The sequence below is a fragment of the Herpailurus yagouaroundi genome, unplaced genomic scaffold (genome assembly GCF_014898765.1).
Source record: "Herpailurus yagouaroundi ecotype Mexico unplaced genomic scaffold, PumYag 28, whole genome shotgun sequence".
Classification (NCBI taxonomy): domain Eukaryota; kingdom Metazoa; phylum Chordata; class Mammalia; order Carnivora; family Felidae; genus Herpailurus; species Herpailurus yagouaroundi.
In genome coordinates, this window is record NW_024412376.1 from 37188704 (window position 1) to 37207891 (window position 19188).

At 33.4% G+C, this 19188-nt stretch overlaps 1 protein-coding gene and 1 long non-coding RNA gene across 4 annotated transcripts in view; one reads left to right on the forward strand and one right to left on the reverse strand.

Moving 5' to 3' along the window:
• Nucleotides 1–19188, forward strand: part of FBXW7 (F-box and WD repeat domain containing 7) — a 230417-nt gene that overhangs the window by 84836 nt on the left and 126393 nt on the right. The gene's annotated exons all lie outside the window — the stretch shown is intronic.
• LOC121028558 (uncharacterized) lies at nt 10473–11782 on the reverse strand. Its single transcript, XR_005789306.1, has 2 exons — nt 11242–11782; nt 10473–11123 (listed from the first exon to the last, which is right to left on the reverse strand). It is a non-coding gene; the product is annotated as an uncharacterized LOC121028558 (long non-coding RNA).

A 19188-nucleotide genomic window follows, 5' to 3' on the forward strand; every position in this document is an offset into this window, starting at 1 on the left:
GCATCCATTACTTCTAAAATTCATTTTCCTTTGATGAGAATTTAGTTACATGTAATTGCAAGGGAGCCACATGCGTTACTATGGAGGGTAAGAATGAATTTTTGTTAGGAAATTTGGTATTGCTGCCACATTAATACTTAATGTATTAGGGCCTAAGATCTGATTTATTCTAACTTATACTTAGTGTATCATTTTAAGGTTATACTATGGTTTAATGTTTAACCATTCTCTTATTACTAGATTAGTTTTGAAGTCCTTGGTGTCAAATGCAAGGCTGCAATAAACAAACTTGTTACATCTCCTTGAGATGTTAGGGCAGCTAACAAAAAGTGTAATTGCTGTATAGTAAGGTATAAGCACTTAAAAAAATGTACTAAATACTGTGAAATTGTCCTTCAAGAGTTACTCTCATCATCAGGGGATGAATATGTTCTTTTTACTACCTTCCTCATTAATACTTGATGTTGTTTTTGATAATCTTTCAACTGAAAAATGTTTTCTCATTGTTTTTGATTTGCATTTCCTTTATTATTGAAGCTGAACATCTTTTTGTAAGTTTTTGGCAATTATTTCTACTATGAATTGTCTATGTTATCATTTTTTCTCTTGAAATTGTTTTTTTTTTAATATCTGGTTATTATTTTAATCCTTTGGGTCTTCTGTTTCAAAAATAATTTCCTAGTTTGTTGCCAGTTAAGAAAAAATTTTAATACTATTTGTTATATATGGTGTTTCTATATTGTTTCAGTATAGGAATGAAAAATTTTGATATCTTGGACTTTATATTACTGGTTTCCAAACTATTCTGTGGAAGCAAATATTACATAAATTCTATAAACTAGTGCTTTAGAATTTTGATGTTTATTTTTTATTTTCTTTTTGTTTAAAAAATTTCAAATCTACAGTTGAGAAGATAGTACAATGAATACCTGTATACTCTTCACTTAGACTCACCCATTGTTAACATTTTGTTAGTATTTTGCCACTTTTTTTTACTTTGTATATCTATATTTGTACTTATATGCATATCTACGTTTGCATATACATATAAATTTCTTTTGGTTACACATTGAAAAACTAAAATTCATATTTCCTGACATGTAACTGCTAAATACTAAACATGAATGATTTAAGAATAAGATTTTTTTTCATATATAAGCATATATGTTATTACACCTGTGAAAAAGAGGTTGGCTTTCATTTCTCCCTTTATGCAGTACTTTCATTTTTTATTATGTAAATCTTAGCTTTCATAATGGTCTACACAGGGGTGCAGAGTTTTTTTTTTTTTTTAATTTTTTTTTTTTTTAACGTTTATTTATTTTTGAGACAGAGAGAGACAGAGCATGAACGGGGGAGACTCAGAGAGAGGGAGACACAGAATCTGAAACAGGCTCCAGGCTCTGAGCTGTCAGCACAGAGCCCGACGCGGGGCTTGAACTCACGGACCGCGAGATCATGACCTGAGCCGAAGTCGGCCGCTTAACTGACTGAGCCACCCAGGTGCCCCGGGTGCAGAGTTTTGAACCCACATTTCACAAAGAACTTTGAAATATCTGTCAATGGGCGTGTGATATTGCTCCAAGAACGAATAGCACTAGAAGGCCTTTATAGTTCAATACAAAGCTTACTTACAAATATGTATCCCAGTATTTGTAAACTGATACCTATTTTACTTTATTTTATTTAACTTAAAAAAAATTTTTTTGAGAAGGGCAGAGGGAAAGAGAGAGATAGAATCTTATGTACTCCAGTGTGGAGCCCTACATGGGGCTCCATCTCATGACCATGAAATCATGACCTGAGCTGAAATCCAGTCAGATGCTTAACTGACTGGGCCCCTGATGCCTTTTTAATGAAGGAGGAAATTTTAGTGGGAAAAGAGAAAAACGTGATGCCAAGTGAGGAAAAGAATCAACAAGCAAAAAACACAAAAAAAAAAAAAAAAATCCTGTGAATGAAAGACTTTGAACATAAGTGATTATGGTGAATAAAATAACATCGATTATTTGTGTAGTATTGCCATGAATCTACACACTGTCACTTCTAAGCTGGTTTTGCCTCTAGCATCTTTGCCATAAATGGTGGTGAAAGTACTGACCACAGTTTCAATAATACTAATAGTCATTTATGTAGTTAATGAATCAGTAAGTGTTTTATCTTGTGCGTATTCTATTACAGATAATGTTTCTACTCATTTTAAGTTTTGGGTATTTTTAGTTTTATACATTTATAATAAGTTAACAGTTGTTGGAAGCTGTTAGTGATTTAGCTTTGGATCGAACTGTTCCAATATATCTTTTAAAAATTTCTCATTGAACTGCTTACTTATCTTTATGCATCAAGATTTTCTTAATATAATCTAACCAAAACAGTACAGAAATAAGTTGCTGAAACTGATAAAAACTCAATGATTACATATTTTTGTATTTATTAGCCTTTGCCTTATTGATTTTCTTTATGTAAATAAATATAATTCATGAAATCTAACTCATAAAAATTTTATACTAATAACATTGTTCCTATATTTCGAATGTTGGAGTTCTATATAAGATTTCATTTGGAAAGTGTTCAATTAAGGGAAAAAGTTGAAGATCTCTAGCTTCTATTAATAGCATAAGGTAAACATTTTCTGTTTGGTTAGTATTATTATTTGCCATGGATGACTGGCTACTTCTTTAACTCAGAGTAAGTATTGTACTTCTTTATTTATATATAATACATCCTCAGACATTGCTCTTCAGGGTTTCTGACTGGTCTGAACGCACTTGTTATAGAAATTAGCAATTCTAGCTCCAAAGTGATTAAAAGCCTTACAATAAAATATAAATTCCATAGAATATGTTCTGGGTAGTAAAACAATTTAAAATGTTTTTTGATAAAACTAAATTTTAATAATATATACTTTTCTTTTTAAAAGGTAGGATATTATGACCATAGTTTTAGTTTTGGATAATGTAGGGTTTCCAGTTTGAATCTCAGTTATTATAAAGTGATGCCATTAGAGAGACTTTATAGTTTAATTCATCCCTGACTTTTAGAAATAGGTCAGTGTCCTATGCCATTTTTCTCCAGGATTTCCTCTTTCCCACACCCCTAATACCTATTAAAACCATTATTATCCTACATTTTATAAATAGGGAAAAAGGTTCTGCTTCCCTCTTTCCCATACCTATTATTATACACAAACAGAAGGTGTTATTAGGCATTTATAAAGCATTACTTTCTATAGTTTGTAGTACAAAGAAAATCGATGTATTCTTGTATTGACTGTGCTTTTGAAAACTCTAGTTCCTGCCCTGCCCCTCCACCTGGTTTGGAATCACTGCTTTGTGACTGTAAGGCCAGTCTGCCTTTGATATAACTCCCCATTGATCACCCGGGGTTGACTGAATAAACTGCTATGTATAAAAGGAATCTTGGGACTGACTATTGGGTTTGCTCTTTGCATGTTTTGGTTATTACTCTTGTAGTTAATTGAATAGAGTACTGTAGTACTCTACTTGCTCTAAAGAGATGGAGTAATGATGCCATCTTGCTTATTAGGCAGAAACTAGTATAAAAAAGGGCTCTTTGTTTTACTACAGAGCCAGCTTAATTGGAAAAAGTAGAAGTGCTAATGGTTTTGAAAATATGATAATTTTCAAGTCATCCCTCTGGCTTGACTATTTCTCGTTATCAGTGGCAAATTCAATGCTCTTTTACATAGTGAAGTTATGTTGTAATCTGAACTAGCTTTCCATTTTGGCTAGTAATTTAGTGGAAAATAACCACTTTTCTAGACAGAATTCTTCACTTTTCTTTTGGGGCCATTTCACTGCACCGTGGAGGAAATATGCAGAGAGGAAATAACTAGATGCTGATTGCCATAAATTAGATTACATCAGGTAGGGAACATTTTAATTATTGTTATCTAGCTATGTTACGACTGTATTTGATTTTGCTTTCATCTAAGCTGTAAAATGGAAAAAAATGAATTGTCTGTCTCTACACATATTAAAACTTTTTTGTAATCCATAGAAGTTGACATAACAAACTGAACATAGTTGGGTGGTTCTCCAGTTACACCCCACTCCTTCCTTCCTTCCTCCCTCCCTCCCTCCCTCCCTCCCTCCCTTCCTTCCTTCCTTCCTTCCTTCTAGTTTTTCTTCTTCTTTCTCTAGTTTTTACCCTGTAAATGGTTTTCCTCACTTACAAGTAAATCATTCTTTTTTTTTTTAATGTTTATTTTTGAGAGAGAGAGAGAAACAGAGCACAAGTGGGAGAGGGGCAGAGAGAGAGAGGAAGACACAGAATCAGGCTCCAGGCTCTGAGCTGGCAGCACAGAGCTTGATGCAGAGCTCTAACTGACAAACTGTGAGATCATGACCTGAGCCGAAGTAGGACTCTTAACTGACTGAGCCACCCAGGCGCCCCAGGAAATTCATTCTTAGTGGAGCTGGTTCGCAAAGAGATGGGACTGTGGTAGCAAGTCAGTAGGAGATTATTATGCTGACATTTTTAAGTGAGCAAATGGATGTTTATTTATGAGGTGATGACTTGTTTAAGACAGTATTGCCTGCTGAGAGTTGTGTGACCTAGTGCCCAGATGCGTTGATTTCCTAATAGTGTCTCTGTGCTATGATGGGTCATGCACATCTGGATCATTCTTTTTAATTGACTAAGGTGATACATTTCTTTTACCTTTTGAGAGTTAAACATATCAAAAGGCAAGTCAATTTATTAGATACTCTCTTAGAAGGTGAAAATAAATGTGCCTTATCACTAGTAAAGTTTATTTTGGCCGCTGTGTCAATCTTCTTAGAAAGTTTATGTATGCATGTATATATGTTTATTCTTGAGAGAGAGGAGGGGGAGCAGAGCATGAGTGGGGGAGGGGCAGAGCGAGAGTGAGACATAGAATCTGAAACAGGCTCCAGGCTCTGAGCTGTCAGCACAGAGCCCCATGTGGGGTCAAACTCACGAGCTGTGAGATCATGACTGGAGCTGAAGTTGGATGCTTAACCGACTGAGCCACAGAGACACCCCCAAAAGTTTATTTTAAACATCAAATTATAAAAGTTTCCTGAACTTTCTCTCCCCCTCCCCCACCTTTTTTTATGGGGTTGGGGATGACAAGAGTGGTAGAGAAATCCATTGGAAACTTACTACAATGACTCTTTTCCTTTACCTTATGACTAGTAAACATTATAGGCTATATAGACTTATTCTTGAGATATCACTATTACTAATGTCTTTTTGCAGTTTTCCTTTGAATAAATTGATATGTAAAAGTAATTTGCTGTAAAGCCTTTATTTCTGAATTTTCCTGATGACTAAAAAACCTTTTAAAAACATTTTGCACTTATTTGAACTAAAATGGTTATTAAAAACACATACATTGGTTTTATTTAGATAAGCTTTTTATTAAAGAAAGTTATTTAGAATGTGGAAGTACATTGTTAGAATAATTGAATGGGTAACTTTGGTCAATGGTTATTTATTAATGTGTTACGACTTAAACATATCTATGCATTCAGTCTTTATTTTTCCAAATCTTTTTCTTATGTTGTAGGGCTTTTTGTTTGTTTGTGGGAAGGAAGATATATAAAACAGTAATCATTACTGTATTTTTAACCGTTGTCGACTTGAAAATCAGTGCTTAAATTTAAAACAAAATTTAGTGCTATTTAAGTGTAGAATTCCTAAATGTATAGTTCCCTCTTCTGTCTTTTCAGAGCTATTGCACCATATTAAATTTTTCAAATTAATTTCAACAAGTGTTCAAAAATCACCAATAGACTTAAGTTGCTGTTTGATTCTTTGAAGTTTGAAGGACTTCTGTGTCTGCTACCTGTATCTCTAGTATTTCTGTTGAGGTTGGAATTTGGAATAGGCATCATCAGAAGTTATTTGTAGGAAATAGGAGAGATTGGGGTAGAAAGTAAGTGACACAGTGAAGAAACATACAGTTTCAGAGTATAGGAAAGCTAATGTGGTTTCTCCAAGTCAGTGGCATGAGAAAGACGGACATGGGAAGTTACTATCAAGTAAAAGAGATATAAGAAACATAGTAACCGCAAACAAAGAATGGTTCTTGTTTGGATTCTTTTTTAGATCAAATTACCTAGAAAAGACACTTTTGAGATGCTATTGGAAATATAAATATTGACTGGTATTAGTTAATACCATAGAAATTGCTAATATGAGTTGTGATGTCAGTGATTTTGTGAGTATATAAAGCAATGGATAAATTATGTAAATATACATGATATATGGGTGGGTGGGAGAAGGAGTGACTTTATGTCTAGGATTTACTTTAAAATATCTCAAAAAAGAAAAAGAGACAAAGGGAAAAATATTGGTAATATCTTGGATAACTGTTGAATATGGATGATGAGTGGGTATATAGGAGTTCATTATGCTTTTCTACTTTTATATATAATTGAGATTTTTCATTAAAAAATAAAGTTTTTGTGACCACTGACCACATTTTTGCTGCCACTACTAACATTTAGAAATTAAATGTAAAAAAATTGTATTTCTAATAAGAGAAAATGTGTTTCTCTAACCATTTCATCCTTCCTCCCCCTCCAGCACCCACCTTTCCTTTCCAGTTGTCACCATCTGCTATGGTATTTGTTTTGTTTGTTGTGTGTCTTCTCCCCCTGGAATATAAATTCAAAGAAGGCTGGAAGGATTTTTATGTTTTGTGCGTTGTTACATCTTCATTATCTATACCTGCCTAGCATATAGTAGGTGCTTAGTAAATAGTTGAATGATTGAGTGAGTGAGAACCAGAGCTCGAGGACATGGGGTTTGATTAAGGACAGAACCAAGGAGATCCTCTTTCAAAATTCCTGTGGCTGGGGCGGGGTGGGGTGGGGTGGGGTGGGGTGGCGCCTGGGTTGCTCAGTTGGTTAAGTGCCTGATTTCGGCTCAGGCCATGATCTTATGGTTTGTGAGTTCGAGCCCCACATTGGGCTCTGTGCTGAACTCTTGCTCAGAGCCTGGAGCCTTCTTCAGATTCTATGTCTCCTTCTTTCTCTGCCCCTCCTCTGCTTGTGCTCTGCCTCATTCTGTCTCTCAAAAATAAATAAATGTAAAAAAATAAAAATTAAAAAAAAATCCCTGTGGGGTTTTAGGCTCAGGCCATGATCTCATGGATTGTGGGTTCGAGCCCCACGTTGGGCTCTGTGCTGAACTCTTGCTCAGAACCTGGAGCCTTCTTCAGATTCTGTGTCTCCTTTCTCTGCCCCTCCTCTGCTTGCACTCTGTCTCATTCTGTCTCTCAAAAATAAATAAATGTAAAAAAAAAAAAATTTAAAAAATCCCTGTGGGGTTTACTGGGGGAAATGTGGGCTAGTACATAAAAATTTGGGGGATAAGAAGCCTTCTCTTTCCTGTTTGACTATATCAAACAGTCAGCTGTTCTCACTACAGAAATTACTCTAATTAACTTATTATAGTGTAAGTTTTCTAATTGTCTTTCATATAGTCTTGAAAGGTTTTTTCCCCATAACCAACTTTTTATTACTGAATGCCAATCCCTTCTTGAGATGTATTTTATTTAAAGTTTATATATTTCTTCACAAAAAAAAATATTTAAAACTAGTGATTTTTGTACAGGCATGATGAATTTTAGAAACTGTTTTTATGGTTTCTTTTTATATTAAAAATATATAATCTCATATTTTCCATTTTTCTAACAATGGATTTTGTCTCTTTTTCATTGTATGTATGTTACTAGTAGTTATCCACTACTTAAAAAATAGGTGTTGGTTTTTAATAGTACTGTGGAACACAGCCAATAATAATTGTACTTAATAAGATGACTGAAAGTTAAGTATTAAAAGTGACATCAGTGAAAATTGAAAACATTTTATATTTGCTTTTCTAAATGAATTATTTTTAGGATTACTGCTTTTAAAATTACTGAGGTAATTTTTTTAACCAAAAACTGTAAGCCTTGATTTAAGGGAAAAATGTAAGCGGAGAATTGAGTGAGTCTCATTTTTTTTTCTGGTCTAGGTAGCCATTTACACCCTTAAAAATTATTGAAGACCTCAAAGAGCTTTGATTTATTTAGGTTACGTCTCTCAGCATTTACCCTATTAGAAAGTAAAACTGAGAAGTTTTGAAAGTATTCATTTATTAACTTGAAAAATAATAGCTAATTACATGTTCACACAATTAACGTATTTTGGGGAAATAGCCATATTTTTTGAAACAAAAAATTAATGAGATAGATGATGTTGTTTCACATTTCTTTAAAGTCCAGCTTAACAGAAGACAGTTGAATTCTCATATCTGCTTCTGCATTCAGTCTGTTGTGATACTATATGCCATGTGGGTTGAGGAAAACTTCAATGTATATTCATTAGGTATTGAGAGTGAAAAACACAAATACTGTCTTAGTATCATGTAAATAATTTTGATCCCATAGACTCCATGTAAAGGTCTCAGGGGCCCCCAAGGTCCATATTTTGAGAACTGCTGGAATTACTTCTCACTGGGATGCTATATGTGGCAGGATAGTGTATTAAATGAAAAAGTAGTTTTAAATAATGTAATAGTGTCAATTTGATAAGTTTTTGTTTGATACATTTTAGTTCAAAGGAACTATTGAAGTTAACTTGTGCTTACTTACATACATAAATCTGGGCACTGAGCAGCCCTCACCTACAGGGTTGTAGTTGTGGATTTCACATCTTTTGGACTACCATGTAATTAGGATGGTCACCTTATTTCTTAGAGAAGTAGAAATTCAATAGAAAGGTTAAAATCTTGAAAACAAGTTTTTGATATTTAGAGTTACTTGCAATTAAGGGGGAAAGCACACTTTAAAATGCAGTTAGTTTGTTAAAAATAATCATGATGCTTAATTGTCATTGGTGAGCACATATTAACATTTCCCCTTCCTTTTACACTTATCTATAGCTAGACGATTAAAGATACTGTTTATATCTAAATATTGTTGTTTTTCTGATAGTTTTAAAAGCCTTTTCTTTGTGAATTTGCTTTCTTCCTCCATCTATATGCAACCTAGGAATCAATAGTACATTAGATCAGCTGACACTGAAGGAAAAATAATAAATGATGAAAATAGCCCTTATTGCTTACATTCTATTTTAGTTATAACTCATATAAGATCCAGAGGGTATTGGTGGGGGGATGAAACATTACACCTCAAGTTATTTCACAAGTCAGCTTTACTTTGGGATCTTTTATGCTTTTGTTTAAAAACAACATTGATGTTGGGTAGCTAATAGAATAACTTACTCTCATTATGCATTTGGTGGGGATTTTTATTGATGCTTGTCTGTAAGCTTAGACAAAGATTTATTTATAGGCTTTTGTTAATTATAAAGCTAATAGAAATCAAATTATTATGGGCATGCTATACATTTGTTGACAATGTAAATTGTATGAGGTTTTAATGCTTGGTACGTTGTTCTTATGTTAGTAAGGTGTTATGTTAGTAAGGTTAATTTTTCATACCTCCCTTAGCTTCCCAATCTCACATATTTGATAGGAAGAGTACATCAGCAGCAATAAGACCTTTTCCCCCAGCGTGTCTGACATGCATCTGAAAATGTGACAGAGAGGAGCTTTAGCTAGATTTTAGAAGTTCTTTTGTTAAATCATATAAGAAACTTAAACTGATAGGACTTCACATTTTTCACATAATGTGTTCTTTTGATGAGTAGCTGTATAGCAGCAGCACAGGAAAAGCAGAGTTCTTGGCAATACCAGCTCAATTGCATCTGCAGATGAGGATTTAAAATTCTCTGCAGCAGACAGTACCTCCAGCAGGCGAGTAAAAGGTTACTGCATTATTTTGCTTGTTTGTTTCCATAGCCTTTATCTACAAAAGAATTTTTTAAAAAATTTCAGTGCGAAATGCATGCCTGTTTTTAGATGTTCTGGAAATTGATTTAAGTATAACAGGAATCTCAAAAGGGCAGTGCAAGGTGAAGGAAGAGGCAATGCAATACTGGCTCTTTTAAGCTTTAAATCAGAAACGAAATTGAGCATGAGGCATACACAAATAAGGAACCTTTCATTGCCACAGAAAACAGGAAGCTTTAAAAATGTACATTTTCATTCAAGGTGTTTCTTATTACATTTAGTTTTTACACTATCTCCCTCAAAAAAGGTGCTAACAGAGATTGGTAATCATTGGTCTGTGAATGTTCGTTAAGTTACAGTTATTTGAAATATTATTTGGGAAGACTTTAAAGTATTTGTGTGAATGTCACCCTCCCTTGTTCTGGAAACTTAATGTGAATCATAACATGGTATAAATAAATACCTTTATACATTATTGGCAAAAGAGGATGCTTAAGTACAAAAGATACTATAGTGTGGCTGACATAGTACAATTGTTTATGTTTTCTGGGTGGTTTTTGCGTCTACTTAATAAGATGCAAATAACCAAGTGAGAGAAGATTCAGTATCAAAACAACCAGGTTTTTGGTGGCTTTTCTCTGTGTTGTCCATACCTATATGTATCCACGTGCCCTTTTCTTTTCATTAAAACTCTTCTAACGTTTATGATAGCAGGGGTCTCCTTGGATTATCTTGCTTATTTATTCCATCATTACTTACACCCCTATTTTTGCTATAGAATTTTATCACTCCATAGTTCTCAAGTTTAACTACAGTATTCACAGGGAATTTTTTTACTTTGCATATCAACCACCGTCCTGCCCTCTCCCAGCAATACTCAAAAGATTTTTATCATCTACTAAGTTTTGTTTTAAAAAAAATACACATGCCTATGTTTTTGTATTTTAGATCGAATAATAAGATAGAAAACAATTCTGTAAATCTATAACATAGAAGTAAAACCAGTAGATTATTCTTACTGTGACTGTTTGGCAGACTTCTTGAATCGTAGAGTCATAAAAGGTCAGCAGTTCTGATTGGTAAGTTAAAGAATCCGTCCAGTAATTTGCTCCCTGTTGTTTCTCAAAGCAATGCAGCAGCAGTTCTTTTCCAGATATTGAGCAGTTCTTGAACAGTGTGTATGAGGACAGGGAGGGGTGGGGCTCATTCCAGTTGGTTGTTGAAATAGTGTGCATTTACAGAGGGAACAGGTTGGATAGGCTGAGCTGAAGGAGTAGGCAAACAGATCTAAACTGATGGAGGACAGAAAGAGTGGTTAGTATAATTTCGGGGTGTAATATCTTGAGTTTGCTCCTTTGTTAAGTACTTGGGCTTTAATATAAAACAGTTTGAAATATTAAAGCACCTTACCTTATTTCTAAAGAGTAGCCGGGAGACTTCTGTTTTTAATGTCGACTTTTTCTTGGCGATGAGTTTGTGTCTGGTATCTTCCTTCTGATAGGAAGCTGATGTTTTATTCTTTTTTAACAGTGTTTCTTTCAGCCAGAGAGCTGCAGAATGAGGCAGTTAGCCAATTTTGAGTATATATGGGACATTACCAGTTCTGATTTTTTAAGTTAAATTCTCATCTAACGAACAAGTCAATGTGTGGCTGTGGCTGCAGCATTATTTCTTCTTTAATGAAGAGGTTGAGCCGTTCGACCTGCTGCTCCGATCTGTTCTCTTGTAGCCATACCTCAGACCAGTTGCAGAGATTATCCATCGAATGTCCCAGGCAACCAAAGGTAACTACATAGATTTATTTCAAATAAAAATATACAATTAAAATGGATGCATTATAACTAGGACCATATGATTAAAAATAAAAGACCAATTAAAGATGTTCTTAGCAGGTTTCTTGACCTTGCAGTAGCTATCCAATATCATTTTGTCATCATCAGATTGTGTAGCAATGGAAATGCACTGCAGTAATTGATTTTGTAATAGGATCAGGTGATTTACTAGCTGCACTGACAACCACTTGCTTGCTTGCTCTGAGCTGTGGAGCACTCTAATGGATGTTGTGATTGCAGCCTGAAGTTGATGTGAGACTGCTGGCCACTTAAAGCAGCAGTGCTTATTTTTTTAAATTAGAATAGTAGGTTTAAGAAAATTTTCTTTGCTTTAAGTTTGGGTAGCCTTAGTAATTTTATAGCTAATTTGAGTGCCCCCATGACATTTTAGAGATTATATATTATTTCATTCATCAATCCATAAAAAGTTCATTGGTAATAGTCATCTTGAGTATAAGGAAATGTACAGGAAATGCTCCCTGCTATTAGCTCAGCCTCAACATATGTATCAACATAACTCTGGTACTGATCATGAGAGCATCTCTCTAAAATATAGGATTTGTGTTAACTATCCTGTGTCATATAAGTGAAACAATATTGTTAGCATGTGTAAATTTTTTCAGTTTCAAATTCTAGCTGTATAGATTACAATAATGGAATTATGGCAAATTCTTGTATTAGTGAGTTGTAGTTGAGTTGTTTTGTATTCCTTTTTTGGCCTTTGGCTTTGTTAGTGGTTTCATAGATATAACAACATTTAGGAAGTCTGAGTCGGACCAATTTTAAAGTATATTGATGACAACATATAGTAGCTATTTTAAAGTAATTTTTAAGAATACAAAGTAAACACTTAACATCCAAGATTATTAATTTTCAGTGATTATAATCTAATAATTTTTTTCATCTTCTATGCCTTTGAAACAAATACTTTATTACAAAATACAGGACTAAAGCTAAAGCAGAATAGAACTGCCATTGCAGAAAGAACAGTGAGACTCAGGTACCCCAGACTTTGCCCACTTTAAAGTTTTGCTTGGGGCTTTGCATAGGAAAGAAAATGAATCTCCTTTCCCTTTCTCACCAACTCCTCTACCTCTCTATAGTACATAAAGTGGTTTGTCCAGAACATGATGTAAAAACACTGAGTTCTCTGTTCTTCACTAGTTTATATTCTGTAACTGCGTTTATGTTTTTGCTATGATAGGGATACGTTTTCTTTCAGTCACACCCAAAAATATTTATATTAGTTAAGTAATGTTAATAATTTGCTATAGAAGAAATTGAGCATGAAGTTGCCGTTATGTATGATATTCAAACTGCCATGCGAAGACAGCTTTTCCTTCTCATGTACTTAAATACTTGGTGGTAATGTTTCTTGAAAGATGTAAATATTACCAATATAATTCTGCACTTTATTCTGAATTCAGATACTTCAAACATTAATTATGGAAGACTGTAATATAATTTAACAACTAGTATTTGTAATCTTCTATTATTCAATAAGTAAAAAGTTTATAGCCACCCTCCCACCCCATCCCCCATCCCCATAAAGAAAAACAATCCTCTGTGAACACTAACATGAACATATCATTTGGGATTTGGTCGAGGATGTGTCTAAATTTCATATATATTGAAATGTTAAATGGTGGATTAACAACAAATAAATCATTAATATAAGTTTCATTGGAGTGGTGGACATGAAAGCTTGCTTCCAATGTGTTGAGTAAATGGAGGAAAGGCAGTGAGTATCAGAAATGTTGACCACATCTTAAAAAGGCTTGCTTATGAAAGATAGAAGGTACTATGAATGTTCTATATTAGACAGTAATTCATGTAAAATAAATAGGTAATACTTTGTGACGTTCAAGCCCTAGGAGAGCCGCCTTTTCTTAAGGGCCATGGATCAAGCATCAAAAGACCTGGATTTAATTATCCTCTGCCACTAATCTCCTTGATGACCTTGATCAATTTATATATGAACGTTTTTATTTAATTTCCTTAAATATACTCTTAAAATACCCATTAAAAAGAAGGCAAATAATACTTGATCTGGAGGCTGTAGAAATTGGAGTTAGGAAAAAGGATGAAATTTCTTAAAGAATCAGGTTCTGGGTGATATTGAAATGTTTCCATTTGCTTATTTCATCTCCTTTTTGGGGGGCGGAGTCGAGCATATTTCAGCTAAGAAGATGGTTTTATCTTTTTCATATCCAGTATTCTCTAAATGTTTAAGAGAACAAATTTGGGACTAAATTCTAGCATTACCAATTTTCCCTAATGCTGTCTAACAGTGTTGTTAAAAAGTTTATTTTAGTTCATAGCATATTTTTTTTTTAGTAATTTTTTGTTGTTGTTGTTTTTAAAGACAGGCTTTATGTTAGTAGTGCTCTTCCCATATATGGTCTATCAGATAAGCTGTATTCAGTTCTCTTTGTTAAGCAAAGTGATTGGTGGATTGATTGAGTTAGGTGCTTTCAGAGTGATGATGATATCAGAATAATTACAACAAACATTTGTTGAACTCTTAATTTGGATCATATGCATTTCTATGTTAATTATGTCATTTATGAGATAGGTGTTACTGTTATTTTTAAAGATAAGGAGGGAGGGGAAGGTGGTGGGTGATGGGTATTGAGGAGGGCACCTTTCGGGATGAGCACTGGGTGTTGTATGGAAACCAATTTGACAATAAATTTCATATATTGGAAAAAAAATAAAGATAAGGAAACTAGGCTCAGAGAGGTTATAGCATTTAAATCACACAGCTAGGAAATAACCTGTGTTAAAATTCATACTTAAAAAAATATATATCATATATATTTTTTGCTTCAGAAGAGATTGAGTGTAAGGTATAGGTATATATTTAATTATGGTAAAATACTGTAATATATTTTTAAAGTATTTTCACTTTCAGTTAAGCAGTGACTTGCAGAGATGAAGCCAAGTTTTGGTCTGAAGACATTATATGATCACCTAATATTTGTATTTTGAATAAGAAATAACTGATGTATTTACCTCTTACTTAGCTATTTGGAGTATTTTTATGTGTTGCAGTAATTATTCATATAAAGCATTTGTACTTCATGTGCAGTCATGTTTCTCAAAGTATAGCTCAGAGATCACTTTGCATCTGTGTCACTTGTGGTAGTTAAAAGCACAAATCTACATCAGAACCTCTTGACAGAATCACTGGAATGAAATCCAGGGATTTTCATTTTTAAACAAGCCTCTCAGATGATTCTTATGCATACCAAATTTTAAGAACCATTGATATTGAAAATGTGCTCCTTTTTTACCTTTCTGTGTATGTTGCCTGTCAGCTTTCCTTTCTTTAAGAATTAGCTTACAAATCACAGATGATTTATAAAATCATCTCTCACACCGTTAAAAAAAAAAGTTTTGAGACAGAATGAGCAATTTCATATACTAATGGTGAAATGTAAATTGGTAATGTTAATTCTTTCATGGTAGGTATTTTAGGAATATGTTTAAGTAGTACTTAAAATGTTCATAAACTTTGACTCAGTAGGCCTACCTCTAGGAGTTTATCTCAAGGATATAATTCAGAGATTTGCAGAAAGATTTAGGCACACGAATCTTCATAGACTAGCATCATTTTTAAAGGTGAAACACTGAAAACTAAATAAATGAAGATGAAACACTGGAAATAATTCAGTGTCAAATATCAAGGAGATGGGTAAATGAGTTTATTATATCCTTTTGTTTGAGCCACCTTCCAGCCTTAAGATGTCCTATTGGGAAGAATATTGAAGATGTAGGAAAATGCTCATAATATAGATAAAGTTTTGAAAGAATATAAAGTTGTATTTATACATCCATATGCATATAGTGCATATGATATTAGGTTGAACTGTATGAAATTGCCATTTTTGTAGGTCAGTGAATAGTTGAGTATTAGCATTTTTATGTAGTTTAATCTATTATATTAGTTTTGGAAATATGTATTTGTCACACGTTGTTGAGAGGGAGACCAGGAGGAAATACAAAAATTTATAAAGTGATTATTTCTGGATGTTGAGATTATAGATAAAGTCTCCTTCTTTATATGTCTGCGTTTTTCAAGTTTTCTACTAAGTCTTCGTTTTGACCTTTATAATAGAGCAAAATATGTTGCTAACAAAACCAATTATTAGAAATAATTGCTAAGCTTCTGTGGAATGCCCCAAGTAAAATTTTGTAGATTTCTTTTAAGGAAGCATAAGGACTCCATCTGTACTTAATCTCTTACCTCTTTTATTTGCTGTCGAGTATATTTCTGCAAATGTGTATATAAACCAGTATCTACCTACCAAATTTTGATTGGATTTAAATCTGCAGTGGAAAGTATACTTTGAAAGGAGAATAACATCAATTTTACAAGTGTTTCTTTGTCAATAGGCTTAAAGATTACTGATCATATGCAGCAGTCTGTTGGGTAGCCACTTTAAGCAAAAAAGCCATTTGGGTTTTTGCTTAAAATTTTAAATTAAAATTGCTAAATTTGTATAATTAAGTTAATTATAAATTAATGTGATTTTAATTAATTTATAAAACTAAGTAGAGTTTTTAAAATTGGTTATGTAATGTATATATTATCTTTGGTTTTAAAAAGTTAACTGTTCTTATTTGAGAGGAAGGTAGTCCTCCTCACCCTCATTTGCTTTAATGGTTCGGTTTTAAACTTATAGCTTAATAAGAATTATATCTATCATATTCTAATTTATCACCAAATACCAGATATTGGATGCTTTATGTATGTTCCCTTTTAATTCTTACGTAAAACCCACTCATTAAGTATAAGCTTCATTTTAGAGTTGAGACAATTACAAGTGTACTTGAGATTATTTGAAGTGGTGTATTTGGGTTTTTACTTCAGTAATGTCTTCAAGGCCCATGTTCTTATCCTTGATACTATCCAGGTCCATCTGAAATGTATATTATGCATTCATAAATGGGAAACAAGGAAAACTGTAGTATAAGCCTTCCTAATTCAGAATGTCAAAGAGTGGAGGAAAATAGAAAATGAGTAATTATTTCTTGTTTTTATTCAGTCACTTGTTATACTCTAATCTGGACAGTACATGTGTGATTTCTAACATTTACTCATAGCCTGCTAATAGCTAATTTCTTGTGCAAATCACTGGAAATCCTAAAATGGAAACCCAAAATTGCCTTCTGGGAGTTTATGGTCCTAATGGGAAAGGCAGATAACAAAAGAGGTATTTAATAAGGTATTTCAGAACATAAGTATGGAATAGAAACTGTTGGAGCATAAAGATGTTAATTCTGTTTGAGAGTAGTGGTGAGAGGTACTTGGGAACCTACCTTAGAAGACGTTAATTTTGAGGGAGCCATAGATTTTATTCTTTCCATAGGTCCTGGGAATCTGCATATTAATAAGTATTCTTGTCCCTTAAGTGTTCTTTAATCCTATTGAAGTTTGAGAACCACCACTGTAGGTGGCTGTTGAATCAATGATAGTGAATATAATAGCTTGAGGAGAGTATGTAAAGTGAGAAAGGAGAAGCTAGAAACCTAAAAGCAGTAGTATTTTAGCAAAGAGAGGTTTAAGGCCAGAGAGAAGGAGAGTTTCATAGTTACTAAACTGCGTATATGAATTAGGCAATGGAAGATCCTAGGAAAGTAGGCATTGGAAAGAGAATGCATCAAAGGAGAAACAGGTTGTAATAGTGAATTGGGTTGAAAAGGCCATAGATTTTATTCGTGCGTTTTCTAGAGGTAATCCCCATATTATTTGCCAAGTAAAATCATTACTCTGGGCTTTACAGTAAATTGTGTCTTATCTCTTTAAATCAGAACTACATGGGTATCATGTACAAATTGACATGAGTAATTGTGGTCTGGCCCCTAGAGGGGTTTATAGACAGTATTCGATAATGCAGCATTGTCATTGGATCAAGATGCTGTTAGATTAGATTCATCTAGCAGTTATAATTCATATATAATAAGTGGTGTCTTTTAGTGTCTAGGGATAGGATTGGATGTGACTTAGATTTTGTGAGAATAATCAAGAAAGTAACAGGAGGAAGTTATTTGAAGCTGGAAGAAGAAAGTGATGGAAAAAGTTATGAGTTACAAGTGTATCCTTTCTGTTTCTCTCATGCTTCCACATTTATTTAATTTTCTTAATTTTATAGATTTTTTTTTTTTACCAGTATGTTTAAGTTGTAAGCATATACAGTCACAAATTTTGGAGGAAAAGTCTGAGAATTCTGATTGAGATTACAGTATGCAGGAAAAAAAAAATGTTCTTTTTTACCCTGAGATAAATAGTAACTAAAAGTCACACTGTTAACCTTTTGAAGATAATGTTTAAGAAACAGGTTAATTTCTAAAAGAAAAACTAAACATATGTAAGTATGGGAGCAAAGGTTTGCAACATATTCTGTCTCTGTCTCTGTATAGGAAGGAAGTTACTTTCCAAATGTTGGAGTTGACTGTTGTTGAAAGTCATAGCAGTTCATCTTCTAAAGATTGCCTTTTAGAATTCATTTCTTAGAATTATATCTGGGATAATTTTTAGATACAATTTGGTTTAACTGAAGAAGTCCTTGGTTACTGAAAAATACAGATTAGAAATCATTGCCATTTACCTTTGCTGATTACGTATTTTATGATACTGACTTTTGCTTCCCTCTTCATTTTTATTCTGTGACTAGAGCTTTATTACAGAGTGAATGGAAAAGAAAAACTTTATTTTTATTTTGCAAATCCATATAGTTGGATTAGACTCCCTTCTAATTAATAAGGCTTCACTTATGTACATTGTTTTGCATCCAAAAACTAATGTCTTGTACTTGTGATTGTTTATGCAAAGAGAAGCAAGAATGAGTTTAAAGAAATTGAACCTTTAAGCTAGAGGAGAATGATTAATGGAACAAGTTTCTGGAGGAGGTATAGGGGTAGACAAAAGAAAAAAGACTGGTAGTATTAGTCTTGGAAATGATAGGGAACACTTTTTTTCCCTCAGAGACGGAAGAGAAGGAAGGAGGAGCAAAGGAATAAAATCTTTGGGTTTGAGATGTTGAAAATTGTCAAGAACATAGCTGTGAAAGCTTCAGTCATCTCAATAAGGAGATTAAAATACTCATTTGGCAGTATAAATTCTAGTGTTTAGTAAGCACTTTATGTAGCACAGTTTACTTTTGAAGTCTCTTCTTTTTGATCCCAGTGGAAACTATTCTTGATTGGTATTTTATTTTTTTTTTAATAAGAAAGATAATTTTGCTACTTACATCTTGAAAATTTTGCATAGAGGAACATGTTCCATAGTGAATGTTTTTGAAAGCAAGTCATCTAAACTCAGAGCAGTTATTGACCTTTTGATAATCCCTGAGCCAGAATTTGATTCAGAGTGTTACAGCAGTAAGCATGAATTGGCAGAAAGAATGAAGGTGGTATGAGTGGTCAAGGTCCACGTGACATTTAATATAAAGTAGGTAGGATGTGATTTGGGGTCGCGGTGGGGGATGCTTAGATTGTATGGGTTTACCAGACTGGTGTA